The 17,376-nt window shown below is 42.1% G+C and overlaps 1 pseudogene; it reads right to left on the bottom strand.

The window, feature by feature from the left end:
* Positions 1-6,908: 6,908 nt before the first annotated feature.
* LOC139442551 (cytochrome P450 1A1 pseudogene) lies at positions 6,909-11,036 on the bottom strand (annotated as a pseudogene).
* Between the last annotated feature and the right edge of the window lie 6,340 nt (positions 11,037-17,376).

Here is a 17,376-nt window from a genome sequence, read left to right on the forward strand (position 1 = left end):
AACAGAATTCAGAAATCTTATTAATCCTCGCAAACATTCGGTTTTACCACTAACTACGTAAAAACTGTCAACATATCCACGCGCGCCTCCAGCTCAGGCTGTCCGTTATACTCTGATTTAAGATCTAAAATATATTCCTTAATACAGGCTACGATTTGAAAATGGTATCAGTGTAATATCAGTGGCTAGAATATCATGGTGCAAGCAGGTTTCTGTTAAACATACAACATCATAACTATCTAATTCAGTCTACTGCGTACGTTTAGATATATAATCTTTAAATCTGGACTATGCAAAGGTCCTGGATTCGGATGGATATCACCGCAGCCGAAGAGAAAAAGTAAAACTAGGAATGATAATCGGAAATTAGATAAGCCAAGTAACCCAAAATATAGAGAAATGTGTATCATCTTCCCGAAATGATAAGCATGTAGAATAGATTTTAAAAAACCCCACAGCAGCCTGTATTGAATAACATCAACCGGCATCGTCAAAGCAAAGTGTACATGTAATTGTTACAATCGGGCTGGCGGTGAATCTTAATGAAGGACACCTTGTTAAAAAGAAACACCGAAACTGATTTGCATAACTGATGACCACAACCATCAAAATAGTAAAAATGATACTGTATAACCTCATACTGAAGAGAAAACAAGAAAAACACAGAGAAGTAAAATAGCACGTCATATAGAAATGAGATAAAGTAATCTGAGAAGGGATTCATACGTTATATACAACTTAAAAAAATAATCTTATGAAAAACGAAAGGAAAAGTGCCCCCCCCCCCCCCCAAAAAAAAAAAAAAGAAGAAAAGAAAGAAAAATACCCCGCAAAATCAATAAAAATAAAAATTAACAAATAAAAGGAAACAACCACACACACACACACACAAGTAACTAAATGTATATTTAGATAAATATATCACCCAGAACAAATAAAGGAGAGAAAAAAATAAATAAAAAAAACATTTTTTTATTAAACAAATAAACATTCAAACCTTGAGGAATATGAAAAGCCAATGTGTAATACTAAAGCACGAAGGCACGATAAACTGACATATTTAAACTAGAAATTATGTCCAATGAACATGATGTATTGAAGCAATTGACCTTGAATTTGTTTTCCAAAATATGCTATCATGCTTATGAAAGTGCTATCCATAAACAGAGTTTGTTGTTTCTAATACAGTTTTTGTTGTCTGTATACATTTTTTTAATATACCAGTTTGAGTCTACATGTGAACACAATCGATGGTTGAAATGTAAGTCTAAGAACAAAACATGAACTAATTCTCAAGAACTCCTTCATCTTTGACTGACTGATGTATTTTCAATCTTTATTCAGCACTGAAGAGGCACCATGCCTATAGTACGAAGCATTAAGTTTATGAAAAATCAGCATTGATTTTGACTCCATAAACTGTCATAAAGTATTCATAAAGTATCAGGGGTCATTTCAACTTGCAAAATGATTGACATAGTCCTTTATAGAGCGAGGACTGGGCTGTTTTCCCACCCGATTGACTGATATTACATGGTTTAGAACGGTACAATGAATGGTTAAGCATGCATATTACACTAATACGCGATATTTCATAAGGAAATATCATATCTCCGTTAAAACATAAAACCAATATTTATGAGTCTACATATTGATATAAGACTTTATCACTGTATCCAATTCCAAAATTTTAGATATAAACTTAGGACAGTTCAGTTTAAAATTCTTCAACCTTTAATTCATCACAGGATGTGTAGCTAGACGACGGGAATCTATAATCTTGACTGTTTTCTTTGATGAGAATGTTTCTCACCGACCTTAGTGTGTAGGGGTGTGATATCCTGGGCAGGAAATGACAGTGTTTTGACTACTCGTCTTTCATTAATTAACGTGTTGGGCATCCCTAATGAACCTTTACTAATTCATGTTAAACCAACACAGGATGTTTTCTGGAAGTGGACAATCGTGAATGGCATAGGGCTTACTTACTTACTTACTTACGTTTGGAGATTTAACGTGCGCTTTCCGACTGGAGCGTATTTCGCACACGAGCCCGGTCGGGCCATTTAGCGTGGTTTTGAAGGGAAAATAAAGGTGTTGCAACCAGAGGGGGGTTTTAGTGGTTGCTTATATAAGTTTTGGAGATTTTGAAATTTGGAATGCATGCCTAGGGGTGTGGTAGTGTACTAAGGGAGTGTGTTGGTGTGTGTTTGTTTGTTTATGTGGTGTGGTTGAGTGTTTTTAGATGCGGATCATTAGATTGGTTTTAGTTAAGTATACGCCTAGTGCTTTAAATTTTTCTATATTGTTATGTGGATTTAGGATTGATTCTAGGGTTATGGCTTTATCTAGTTTTAGATTTGTTTGGAGTGTTGCTCGGTGGGTTTGGTAGTGCGTGCAGTGTAAGAGTGCATGTTCTATTGTTTCCAGGTGTGGGCAGTGTGGGCATTTTCCGGTTGCGTGTTTTTTTTATTTTTAAGAGTTGACTGTTTAGTTTAGTGTGACCTGTTTGGCTGACACGACACGTGTTAATAACTTCTAATGTTACTAAACAATCTATAGGTGTGAGTCCATTTCATGTTACATCTGTGAGGTTTAAGTTGATCTTGACAGCTCGGGCCAAGTCGGACCGAACACTTGTAAGACAGTTGAGAGTATGGGAGAAGAGGTCTACTTTAACTAACGTGTCTGCTTTAAATACGATGAACAGTGACATTATAAAGTGGTATTTACTTAGCAATAGTACGTTCCTATAACTATAAACGCCACGCCGACAGATGGAAATTTGTATCAGGATAGCTGGAAGTATTTGATACGTTTCAAATCTTATTTCGTTTAACGATTGATCTTTTACATGTTACCTAGATCAGCGACGCTTACATCTCATTTTTGGTTGGTGCTTGTTCATAAATCTCATGTGTCTATGTTGCATCAATGATATGTAGGTGATAACTGATAATGAAGAAATTAGCCAATAACACTTTGGTCCTTCTTGGCCCGGCTGGCCCGACTTTTAGGCAATACCCTCAACTATTGACTTACTTACTTACTTTTGAGATTCAACGTGCGCATTCCGACTGATGCGTATTTCGCACACGGGCCCGGCCATGCCATTTTATGTGTTTTCGTCCTATGGAAACTCAAACAGCTAAACCTAATCTAACCGATGATGAAGATTTCTCCACTACTGAGGAAACAATAGACACTACTCCAACTAAAACAAACCAAAATTCCCTCTCAGCCCTCAAAAGGAAGAAATAACTAAACCGCAAAACTCCCCAACCAGCTAACACCCAAAACCTAAATAACCTCCTAAATACTCCTAGTATACATGCATAGTCAAAACTCACCAAAAGCTAGCATGAAATCCTTCCACAAAGTAGCTTTCAATATAAAATTAACCGATCTTCCCTTCTTCCTCTTTAACCTCCACCTAAAAGAAGTCACCGAATAAAATAAAAACTAAAAATTAAATCACCAATCACCCGAACCCAATAATGGAAGGACTAAATATTTTTCAGTGGAACGCCTCCCGCGGCCATGAACTAAAAACTAAATTTAAACTAAATAAAGGCCCTCACATTGCTTGTATCCAGGAAACCAAATTCTAAAAAAAATCCAAATCCACACTACCTAACTACAACTAAGTTAGAACTGACAGAGCTAAACCAAAAACAAGAAGAGCCGCAGGAGGACTAATCATATTTATCAGGGAAGATATAAATTACGAAGAAATAAAAATAGACACGCCAAACCTAGAAGCCAACGGCATTAAAATCACATTAAATAACCGAAAAATAAACATCATAAATATATACCACTTGGCGGAACAAAAAGTCCAACCTGAGGATCTAAACAAACTACTTCAAATAAGCGATAAATCTACTATATTCCTAGGAAACTTAACGCTCACCATCCTACATGGAGCATAGATGATAAAATAGATAATCATGGCAAATTAATCTCCGAATGGATAGAAACAAACGACCTAGTACTCCTAAATAACAACCAACCCACGAGTTACGATAAGATAAACCAAAAAAATGTCGGCTATCGACCTAACCATATGCACCGCAGATCTATCTCAAAGTACTCAATGGGAAGTGCACGACGGCCCGCTAGGTAGTGACCACTTCCCGATAAACATAACCATAGTAAATACAAACGTACCAATCCAAACAGAAAACCAAGAACCAAAATTCTATTACAATAAAGCTAACTGGGACCAATTCCAAGATATCTGCAACGAAGCTAACTTAAACGAAATAGAAAATAATGACCCAGAAATCTATTGTAAAAACCTAACAGACTAATATATAATAAAGGCAGCCCAAACCTCTATCCCCTTCAAAACATCAGGCAAACCCACGGTACCATGGTGGAATGAGGAAATAGAACAGACTAGACGAAAACGTAAATCAGCCTTCAATAAAGCAAAACGCAACTACAAACATCTAAACATAGCCCACGAACTAAACCACCAGGTTCAAAAACTAGTCCAACTAGCCAAAAGTAGAGATTTGAAAAAATTCTGCGAAGGTATAAATAACCGTACAGATGCCAGAACGGTCTGGCGCAAAATCCACGCCATTAGAGGCTTAAAACGACATAAAAAAACTAACATTAACAACTCAACCAACCCCGCCCAAAAAGCAAATAATCTCGCCAACCACTTTTCGGCCGTTAGCAGTAACACCAACTTCAGCCAAAAATTCCAAGATAAACTTAAAACAAAAAACAAACCCACAAAAGAACCAAACAATAACAATCTAGAAATAAACCAACCCTACAAAATGGAGGAGCTCCTCTACGTAATCCAAAACAGGAAAAAGGGCATAGCCCCAGGATTAGACCTAACTTCTTAACAAATAATTTAAAAAAACACCCTAAAACTATATCCTACTCCCTGGAAACAGGCCCTAGTCATACCAATCCCTAAACCTAATAAACCAGCTAATCAAGCTAACTCATATCGACCAATATCTCAACTTCAAACTTATGCAAAGTAATGGAATCAATGGCTAAAAATAAAATACAACATTACCTAACCCAAAATAACATCAACTATTGAACTGCATGGCAAGTATTTATAAAACGACCGGGGGAGGAAATATTCTGGGGGGAGATTGTATTTCGTAGGGTGGGGGAGAGTTTATTTCGAGAGGGGCGGAACTGTACCGGTATAAATTCGCCGGGGGGAGACTTTATTCTGGGGGCGAATATATTTCGTGACACCGGTACTGTTGAATGCAGAGCTGTCAACGTGCATGCGTGGGAGCCCCTCATAAGGAACAAACCATTTGATCTCCTGAGATTTTATCCAAAAAAAGTAAACTGCCCCAAAGGAATTGACTGGCTCAAGAATTACATACAGTGTTGTGAGGTGTTTTATTTTAAAAAATCAGGCTCCCAGTCATTTCAAATGGTCGGTCCGTTAATGTTGCTGCTATACGAATAAAAAAAAATGATGAAATATAAAGTTTAGTTTTGTGTTTATTCTCATGTTTTGACCACATCCAATTTTACACACTTACATCACTGAGACATCACTTCCATTGAAATAATTTGAAAATCACAGGTCTCTCATCTTTCATCACACAAAATGGTTGACAATATTTGCATTTATTAAATAACTAAATAACCAACGGGGTAAGGGTGGGCACGCCAGATACCTATGATTGTTCTCCCCGATTATGTTTCTAGGTTTGTCAGCACCATGCCCGTGCTCGGGGGCTTCACCAAAGTGGTAAACGTCTGAGACCTGCATTACTTTCCTCCCACATTAAGCTGACACGCCGTGATTTAACTGTAATACTGTTAAAAGCGGCGTTAAGCCCAACTCACTCACTCACTATTCAGTGGCGCTTTAACAAGGAAAGAAACCTGTGAAGTTCGGCGTTTCGGATTACTTAAAGATCCTTAAAGACTGTAAAACCCTTTATCCTTATGTTGATTTCATACGTGGACAAACACCTTTCGATACTTCCATATTTAATAGAAGTATCTAAATGTCTAACATAGCAAGAATAAAATATGCATGTAATCAATGCATAGTCATGATTTAGGACAAAATGAATACCCATAGTTGCTTCGATTTATCTTATGAATATGCGTTTGTCAAATATTATCTCTGGAAATGTGGAAACGTGGATATGATTAACGTGATTACAAACAAATTGTTACAAATCGAAGCTTTATCTAGCAAAAACATATTTACACTATTAAATAACTGACATCTTGACAACAGTTTGGGTGACATTCTAGAAGTTAGTGAGTAGATAAGAAAAGGTACAACTTCATAGATAACAACTTCTGGTTTATTGCATATAGCGACGTTTCGATGTAGATTCTTACACTGTTATCAAGCTGGAGTGACAACAACCAAGTGATGAGAGGTACATATACATATGCATGACATGTTGTGATAAGCAGCAGCTGAACAAATAGCACACAGGTAATGAAGCCAGGTGTACAGTAAGGATAACAAATAGCACACCGGCAATGAAGCACACAGGTAATGAAACAAACGGGTGATGAAGCCAGGTGTACAGTAAGGATAACAAATAGCACACAGGTAATGCAGCCAGGTGTACAGTAAGGATAACAAATAGCACACAGGTAATGAAGCCAGGTGTACAGTAAGGATAACAAATAGCACACAGGTAATGAAGCACACAGGTAATGAAACAAACGGGTGATGAAGCCAGGTGTACAGTAAGGATAACAAATAGCACACAGGTAATCAACCACACAGGTAATGAAGCACACAGGAAATGAAACACACGGGTGATGAAGCCAGGTGTACAGTAAGAATAACAAATAGCACACAGGTAATGAAGCACACAGGTTATGAAACACACAGGTAATGAAGCACACAGGTAATGAAGCCAGGTGTACAGTAAGGATAACAAATAGCACACAGGTAATGAAGCACACAGGTGATGAAGCCAGGTGTACAGTAAGGATAACAAATAGCACACAGGTAATGAAGCACACAGGAAATGAAACACACGGGTGATGAAGCCAGGTGTACAGTAAGAATAACAAATAGCACACAGGTAATGAAGCCAGATGTACAATAAGGATAACAACTAGCACACAGGTAATCAAGCACACAGGTTTATGAAGCACACAGGTAATGAAGCCATGTGTACAATCAGGATAACAAATAGCACACAGGTAATGAAACAAACGGGTGATGAAGCCAGGTGTACAGTAAGAATAACAACTAGCACACAGGTAATGAAGCACACAGGAAATGAAGCCAGGTGTACAGTAAGGATAACAAATAGCACACAGGTACTGAAGCACACAGGAAATGAAACACACGGGTGATGAAGCCAGGTGTACAGTAAGGATAACAACTAGCACACAGGTAATGAAGCACACAGGTAATGAAGCCAGGTGTACAGAAAGAATAACAAATACCACACAGGTTATGAAGCACACGGGTAATGAAGCCAGGTGTACAGTAAGGATAAAGATTAAAAGGATTAAACAGTTATGACAAGCTGATAGTCTATAGCTTGATTAGATTTTCATAGGCAGACGAGATGCAATACCTTTGATCTCTGTTGATCAAAGGTTTGTGACGCCGGATTTCTATAACTTCTGAGAGTTGTCGTTTCGTTTAGTCCTAATGTTTGGTTGAGCGGATTTGGATTTTGTCAAACTGAATGTGATGGCTAGGAAACCTTTGATGGTGGTCTGAGAGGGCTGATTTGCTGTCTGCTTTGGCTGTTGGAGTCTGATGGTCTTTGATGCGGGAATCTACTGGGCTACTGTAGCTGGCTTGGTTCTGAGCACTGTGCAGGGTGTTTCAGTGTAGAGTTGAGTCTTGGCATTTGAAACACATGGCAATATATTAACATTGCTCTTCCCAAACTTATTTTTGGTTTTTAGGCTTGTGTCCTGTGGCCCTGTCCAGTTCATGAATTTTTCTCAGGGTTTTGTCCATGTGAGGAATGGCGAGTCAGGTCCTCAGCTGGACCTGTACTTGGTAGGGCAGACATTGGCGCGTTGTTCCACCCATGACGTCCATGCTCTTTCCTTCACTTCTGGAGGTTGCAGGTTGCTGCGCTTCTGTAGGATTCCAGCGAACAAAAGAAAGATTTTGTTCCTGTCAAGATAACGAATTTTTGTCAGGTTGTCAGGTTGTTGTCCATGCGAAGAATGCTGGGTCAGTGGCGAATCAGGTCCTGAGCTTGACCTGTACTTGGTAGGGTAGACATTGGCGTGCTAATCCATTGTTGGCGTCCATGCTATATTCCTTCACTTCTGGTGGTTGCAAGATGCTGCACTTCTGTAGGATTCCAGTGAACAAAAGAAAAAGTTCGTTCCTGGCCAGAGACTCCCCAAGACACTTCCGCCGACCAGTGGAGAAGGGAAGGAACTCCTCCAGGAGGGACTTGTTGATCTGACCGGAAGCGTCAAGGAAACGCTCGGGTCGGAAGACATGCGGATCACCCCATACTTCTGGGTCATGGCTCATGGAGTACAGGTTGATGAAGATAACAGTGTTTTTGTTGATACTGTATCCCCCGAGATTGGTATCGGTGGTGGTGAGGTGAGGGAGACTGAGAGGTGTCAGTGCCACAAACCGGTTGATCTCATGGAGCACTGCGGCGGTGTAAACCAGCTGACCTCTGTCCAGGATACTGGGTCGTCTCCCGCTGCCAACAACGTCGTCCAGTTCTTCCTGCACCCGCCTCTGCACTTTTGGATTGGCGGCCATCAGCAGTAACATCCACCTGGTGGTTGAAGCAATTGTCTCAAAACCTGCCCCAAAGAGGTCGTTAAGCGTAGACAAAATCCGTTCCTTGGACAACCTGGAGTCTTCCTCACTTACAGATATCAATCTGTCCGTGATGTCACGCATTTTATCACTAGAGAAGTTTGTTTTGTGTTCACTGATCTTCTTTTCATTTGCGTCAAGGCTTGTTTGGATGAGTGTTGTAAATGCCTTCACTTTCCAGGGCATGAGATAGCGGAGCCAGGGCATGACATCAACAGGGTTTCCGGCACTGACGAATTCCGCGAATGCAGCTGAGTTTAATATGAAATCAGCGAAATCCTTGTCTTCCCGGATGTTTTCTTGTCTGCCGTAGCACAGTTGGTAGATGACGCTACCGACGGAGAGGTAGATGTAATCCCGAGGGTTGAATGTAACTCCCTGCTCAGACATGAAGTCATCCACGAGAATGTCTACTTCTTCGTGAATCATATCTTCTATAGGATTTGACTTGGCATTCGAGAACTCAGTCAAGACTTTGTTGGCAATTTTTCTGTGAATTTTCCACTGTTCGCCATACTCACCAAATCCAATACTTTCACCGTTGCTAATAATCTGTGCGGACATGAACTGGGGTCTACCAGAGAAGTCCTCGCCAGAGTTATGTAGAGCTTTCTTAATGGCCTGCTTGCCATTTATAACCACGGCCGACCAACTACCCAACTGGATCTGGAAGATGTTTCCGAACTTTTCCTTCATCTTCATGAAGGTCACGTAGGGTTCGTTTCCCAGTAGGGGGAGGTGTCCAATAATAGGGAACCCCCAGGGACCAGGAGGAGGGGGGTTCCGGCCAGAGGTAAACTTTTTTACCACTTTCATTGCCAGCAATGACGCCATAAAGGTTACCATGCCAACCTGCATTTCTGTTGACTTCAAAAGTGTTGACATCAGTTTAACTGGGGAAGGTGAGGAATCCATTTTGAATCCTGTAAAAAGAGAAATGAAATAAGAAGCTGTAAGCATAGCTTGAGACGAGTAGTGATCGACAAGTATAACATTCTTATATGTGATATCATCCTAGCTCCGCTCGTTTCAAATATTTGGTAAATACATGTAACTGCCACTATCGTGTTAATAAACTCCCCTAATAGGCACACTATCATGTCTCCCGATCATGTCCCAGAGAAAGGTCAGGAGTCAAGGCTGGCCATTGCAATCTGGGGATGCTTTTCTGCTGAAGGTAGACCATTACAATACGTGCGTGGTGGGGAAGAGCGTTAGTGTTTTAAAAGACAAAACGTGGACAAGCATAGCGCGCAAGCAGCAAGTTGCACAACTATTGGCGCCATTATTTTGCCTCGGTAGTACAGGCACCATTTCATCGACAACATGCAGTGACGCTCTACTTGTCAATGTGATCCCGCCTCATATCGGTACAGAACCGCCCCCAAAACTGTCACGTTTGGTATCTGGCTAGAATGTGTCGATCTGTTGACAGTGGCACAACACGTAGTCGACGAACATTAAGACGATTTCAAGTCCTGCCCCCCACCACCCATCCCCACCACCCATCCCTACCCCCTTTTGGAAACCAAATGCAGTATGTTGCATGTTGACAACCCACCCATCCCCCACCCCCACACCCCATCCACACACATAAACACACATAAACACACACACACACACACACACACACACACACACACACACACACACACACACACACACACACACACACACACAAACACTGAGAGAGGATTTTGATATTTTGGAACTCTCCGTTTGACATAGTGCACAATACTATTCAATCGGAGTCCATCCTTTCACGGATTATGAACAAACTGTCATAGTTTTACAAATATTTGTTATGGATCTACACATTTTCTATTACAATTATCTACAACATAATAACACATAACACAATAAATGCCACCTCAAAACATTTAGTGTCAAATTTCTCTCTGCGTCTCTCGAGGACAGTATGACGCTCAATCTAAAGTGATTGAACATAGTAAGACCGGACACTTGAATGTCAAATTGATTACTGGGATACGGCGGTCCGATTTTGATAATATAAGTTAATGTTTTCGCTACATGGACGTATGTTTGACAATAAAAATATACGTACAATGTCATTGATTAAATCAGGACCATAGATTCCTGCGAAATACTGCTCTGACGACAATGCACACCAAGACAGAGACAACTTCAACATATACAGTACTCACAGTGTTTCGTCAGGAGGCACTGTCCTGTCGCTGCGATGGCCCTGCTCGGAGAGTGTTGAATGTGTCAAGTAAATGCCAGCCCATGAAACGCGACCAGGCTGCTTTGCGCGCGATATCGAGGTCAAACGGAGGTCAAGCCTTACAACTCTTACCTAACTCCCAGGGACGGATCCATTTCTTTAGAGGGGGAGGGGGAAAAGGGCTTTTCACATTTCAGCGGGTGGGTGGGTGTCGTGGGACAGGCTGTGCGTGTATGTATCGTAGGGTGTGGTGAGTGGGCGTGTCGGTTGTGATAGGTGGGGTAGTTCAAATTAGTGATGAATTTGGGTCAATGTCAATCACAATTTGTTTGCTCCGGGCTTACATGTTAACAGACCGTTGTGCCGGGGTTGGAATATTGCTGACATTAGAACTGAGACATTGTGTTTGCGTCACATGCAATCACTTACTACAAAACAGTGACAAAAGTATGTATCTTATTGCCAATTCGCTGGCATTATCGATGCCCTAGAATAGAAAAAAACCAAAACAACTATTATAGCTTTTACATCAATTGGTTCAGATTGTTTCAAATATATCTGTTAAAAGTTATTTTTGTGTAAATAAATTTATAACATTAACCCAGTTTCTATGTATATACATATGTTTCATAACCATTTCATTTCATAACCATCAACATCACATGGGACATCCATGTGCTCCGTCCAGGATATGGGTGGCCGAACACAAATAGTATGAATAGGGGGTGGCTTGAGGTGAAAATATGGGACGCTATATCAGCACCTTTATCTCATCTCTATGCAATCTTGTGTAACACCAAGAGAGTGCGCCTGCACGCACTCGAGTTAAACAATTGTGAGCGTACAGCGCACCAACTTGTAGCACCACCCTGTAGAACCATGCACCACCCTGTAGAACCATACACCACCCTGTAGCACCATACACCACCTTGTATCCCCATGCATCAACTTGTACCACCTTGCACCACCTTGTAGCACCACCTTGTAGAACCATGCCCCACCTTGTAAAACCATGCACCACCTTGTAGCACCATGCACCACCTTGTAAAACCATGATGCTGTGAGGTGGTGCATGCTGGTACAAGGTGGTGCATGGTTCTACAAGGTGATGCATTGTGCTACATGGTGGTGCATGGTGCTACAAGGTGGTGCATGGTGTTACAAGGTGGTGCATGGTTCTACAAGGTGGTTCTACAAGGTTGTGCATGGTGCTGCAAGGTGGTGCTTGGTTCTACAAGGTGGTGCACGGTGCTGCAAGGTGGTGCATGGTGTTACAAGGTGGTGCATGGTGCTACAAGGTGGTGCATGGTGCTGCAAGGTGGTGCATGGTTCTACAAGGTGGTGCACGGTGCTGCAAGGTGGTGCATGGTGTTACAAGGTGGTGCATGGTGCTGCAAGTTGGTGCATGGTGCTACAAAGTGGTGCATGGTGCTGCAAGGTGGTGCATGGTTCTACAAGGTGGTGCATGGTGCTAAAAGGTGGTGCATGGTACTACTAGGTGGTGCAAGGTGCTTCAAGGTGGTGCATGGTTCTACAATGTGGTGCTACAAGGTGGTGCATGGTGCTCCAAGCTGGTGCTACAAGGTGGTGCATGATGCTTCAAGGTGGTGCATGGTGGTACAAGGTGGTGCATGGTTCTACAAGGTGGTGCAAGGTGCTTCAAGGTGGTGCATGGTTCTACAATGTGGTGCTACAAGGTGGTGCATGGTGCTACAAGGTGGTGCATGGTGCTACAGGGTGGTGCTACAAGGTGATGCATGGTGCTGCAAGGTGGTGCATGGTGCTACAAGGTGGTGCATGGTACTACTAGGTGGTGCATGGTTCTACAGGGTGGTGCATGGTTCTACAGGGTGGTGCATGGTTCTACAGGGTGGTGCATGGTACTACAAGGTGGTGCATGGTACTACAAGGTGGTGCATGGTTCTACAAGGTGGTGCTACAAGGTGGTGCATGGTACTACAAGGTGGTGCATGGTACTACAAGGTGGTGCATGGTTCTACAAGTTGGGGAAACAAGGTGGTGCATGGTTCTACAGGGTGGTGCATGGTACTACAAGGTGGTGCATGGTACTACAAGGTGGTGCATGGTACTACAAGGTGGTGCATGGTTCTACAGGGTGGTGCATGGTACTACAAGGTGGTGCATGGTTCTACAGGGTGGTGCATGGTACTACAAGGTGGTGCATGGTTCTACAGGGTGGTGCATGGTACTACAAGGTGGTGCATGGTTCTACAGGGTGGTGCATGGTACTACAAGGTGGTGCATGGTTCTACAGGGTGGTGCATGGTACTACAAGGTGGTGCATGGTTCTACAGGGTGGTGCATGGTTCTACAAGGTGGTGCATGGTTCTACAGGGTGGTGCATGGTACTACAAGGTGGTGCATGGTGCTACAAGGTGGGGAAACAAGGTGGTGGGTGCATGGTTCTACAGGGTGGTGCTACATTTTGAACCGTGTAGCACCATGCTTGACCTTGTAGCACCATGCACCATCACCAGCCTGTAGCACCGCCTTGTAGCACCATGCACCAGCCTGTAGCACCGTCTTGTAGCACCATGCATCACCATGTGGTACCACCTTGTAGCATCATGCACCACCATGTAGCACATCCTTGTAGCACCATACACCATTTTGTAGCACTACCGTGTAGCACCATGCTTGACCTTGTAGCACCATGCACCACAGTGTAGCACCATGGACCCCTCGAAGCACCATGCACCACATTGTAACACCATCCTGTACCACTTTGTAGCACCACGCACCACCTTGTAGCACCAGATATCAGGTGCAGGTGCTTTCAACAATAATTCAGGAAGAGCAGCTTAATCAGAAAGTTGCCAGCAGGTTTTTCGTGATATAATTAAAATCGGCTATGGTCCACTTCGCAAAACAATGGATCAATTTGTGTGATCTTGCCAGTCAGCACGAAGAAAAACTTGTAATGCCAAGTGAGAATGATACTGAAAAAAGCCCCAATGTCTCCCATCAGAAAGTTGACGGTATTAACCTATAGGTCATAAATGTTCTTAACGTTCAAAGATTAATATTTCTATGACATCACAGTTATTTGTGCAGTCATCAATATTACTCCACACTGCTGGCTTTACAAATCATAGTTCAGACAAACCAGTGATTAATAGAATGAGCAACAATCCACGTATCACTCTGCAACTTTTCGCCACTAGTAAACAGCCAGTGCCTTGCAACATTGCTGAAGAGTTGAGCTGTTAATAGTCCCGCCATTATGTTACAGTTCGCCAAAGATTGGTAGAGTGTACACACTGTTTTATGCAAAATATAAGGTTCACAAACTGTCAAAACAACAAACAACATTGGCGAGTTATACTACTTTATTATATACATGATGCATTCTTGACACCATCCAGAAGCTAGGATGAAACAATGAAGGTAATAGCAGTTTGTAATACTGGTTGTCACAGCACTGAAGTTAGGTTCGTTATCAGTGGACTTCACATCTACAGCTACAGCTGGAAAACTGGTATATAACGCTCTGTACCTCAGCCCAGGGAACAGCATGAACATAACATATGTATACTGACAGGTAATATTGATAATACTAAGATAATATTCACAATTATCTTTGGAAATGAAAATGTATATGTTTGATGTAGCTGTTGATAGATTGGTGTAAAGATTCTCAGGTCAAGCCTGTGAACCCTTGTACTGCTTCATCTTCCCGAGGCAAGGGAGTTAACTGACTATAAAAGTCCAGTTTCCACCCTTGCCTAACTAGGCTGGAATTCCTGGGCTCGATCGTAGCGCCACCAGTGGCTATTACGAGTTACATGTATGTCCCTTCTATGCCTTTCTTATGGACCAATCAGATACCACTTACAATTGCGTCAAACAAAATGGCGGAACCCAGTCAAGATGATCTGGTCGAAAATCAGGATCTATATTGTGATAAAACGGGTCTTATATCGCGAAGTGCATTAAATCACATGAGCACCTTGATTAAAATCATGAAAAGATTTGGTAAATATCTGTTGACAACGAGTTGGCAATGTACAGATCGAAATGTACATGACAGCTTATGAACCGCATTTCGATTTCGTGGCGAGATTTTGATTGGACTATGCATAGACTCGTTAGTCCAGCCAAAACGTAACTCCATAATACCAGTCTAGTTCGGCAAGGGTGGACGCTGGACTCTAATACTCTGTTAACTCCCTTGCCTCAGGAAGATGATATTGCTCTTGTATAGTGGAAACTTTCATACATGACTGGTACTGGCATAAAACTTCCAAATGTCATGTTTGTCATCATCAAAACACCTCATGGTTAATATTGTTGCAAATATTTGGTGAGAACTTTTTATAACTAAAGTATGTCATGTTGTAAACATTCATATCTCATTAAGAATCTTACATGTAAATGTTATTTTAAAGCATGATTTCACGATTGTATATTTGTCTGGGTAAGTTAAGAAAAGCAAATTCAACCATCAAAATGTGACAAAGTGTAAAATTAAAGATTTCAAATACTGGTATTGACATTTGACACTTGTATATAATCATTATAAGAATCAATCAGACATAATTTAAAAAATGACTTCATGGTATTTTATACAGTAACATCCACCAATATTCTTAAAAATCACATACATTATATATCTTAAAATAGTAAATCTATCACAATCTTTTTCAAAAATACCAACAAGAAATATATCTCATGATTTTTCCATCAATCCTGTGCCTTCAACACTGATTATATTTTAACATACACTTACCTAAAAAACTTCCCATGACATTTAACTACCTGCAGCAAAACAAAACACATACTTTCTCTTCATCAAATCCCCTGCCAAAACAAAAACTAGCCCTGAAAGTCCCCCCTCCCAATATGTCTCCGCCTATGCCACTCTTATGATCGCAGAGCTCTTGTATCGGTGAGCCGCCTGAGGCTGAGCGATCTTCTTCATCTTGGGCGTGTGAGCCTCCATGTCCCGGATGTTGGCCTCCCGCTCCTGCTCCTGGTTGCGATGCAGGATCTGGTTGATGCAGTACTCGGACTCCTGGCCACACTCGGTCAGTCTCAGGTCCATCTGGGTGATGGTGGTGTTCTCCTCCATCCCCTCCTGCAGCTGCTTGCCTCCGTCCTGCAAACATACACACCATTAGCAGGGCGCAAACCATGTCAAACACACCCACCATTAGCAGGGCACCAACCATGTCAAACAAAACACACCATTAGCAGGGCACCAACCATGTCAAACAAAACACACCATTAGCAGGGCACCAACCATGTCAAACACACCCACCATTAGCAGGCTTCAACCATATCAAACAAAATACACCATTAGCAGGGCGCAAACCATGTCAAACATACACACCATTAGCAGGGCACCAACCATGTCAAACAAAACACACCATTAGCAGGGCACCAACCATGTCAAACAAAACACACCATTAGCAGGGCACCAACCATGTCAAACAAAACACACCATTAGCAGGGCACCAACCATGTCAAACACAACACACCATTAGCAGGGCACCAACCATGTCAAACATACACACCATTAGCAGGGCACCAACCATGTCAAACAAAACACACCATTAGCAGGGCACCAACCATGTCAAACAAAACACACCATTAGCAGGGCGCCAGCCATGTCAAACATACACACCATTAGCAGGGCACCAACCATGTCAAACAAAACACACCATTAGCAGGCCTCAACCATGTCAAACATACATACTATTAGCAGGGCGACAACCGTGTCAAACATACATACTATTAGCAGGGCGACAACCTTGTCAAACATACCCACCATTAGCAGGGCACCAACCATGTAGAACATACACATCATTAGCAGGGCGTCAACCCTTTGAAACATACACATCATTAGCAGGGTGCCAGCCCTGTCAAACATACACACAGGGCGCCAACCATGGCGAACATACACACAGGGCGCCAACCATGGCGAACATACACATCATTAGCAAGATGCCAGCCCTGTCAAACATACACACAGGGCGCCAACCATGTCAAACATACACATCATTAGCAGGATGCCAGCCCTGTCAAACATACACACAGGGCGCCAACCATGGCGAACATACACATCATTAGCAGGATGCCAGCTCTGTCAAACATACACACAGGGCGCCAACCATGGCGAACATACACATCATTAGCAGGATGCCAGCCCTGTCAAACATACACACAGGGCGCCAACCATGTCAAACATACACATCATTAGCAGGATGCCAGCCCTGTCAAACATACACACAGGGCGCCAACCATGGCGAACATACACATCATTAGCAGGATGCCAGCTCTGTCAAACATACACACAGGGCGCCAACCATGGCGAACATACACATCATTAGCAGGATGCCAGCCCTGTCAAACATACACACAGGGCGCCAACCAT

The sequence above is a fragment of the Haliotis cracherodii genome, unplaced genomic scaffold (genome assembly GCF_022045235.1).
Source record: "Haliotis cracherodii isolate W230 unplaced genomic scaffold, xgHalCrac1.p SCAF_5, whole genome shotgun sequence".
NCBI lineage: Eukaryota > Metazoa > Mollusca > Gastropoda > Lepetellida > Haliotidae > Haliotis > Haliotis cracherodii.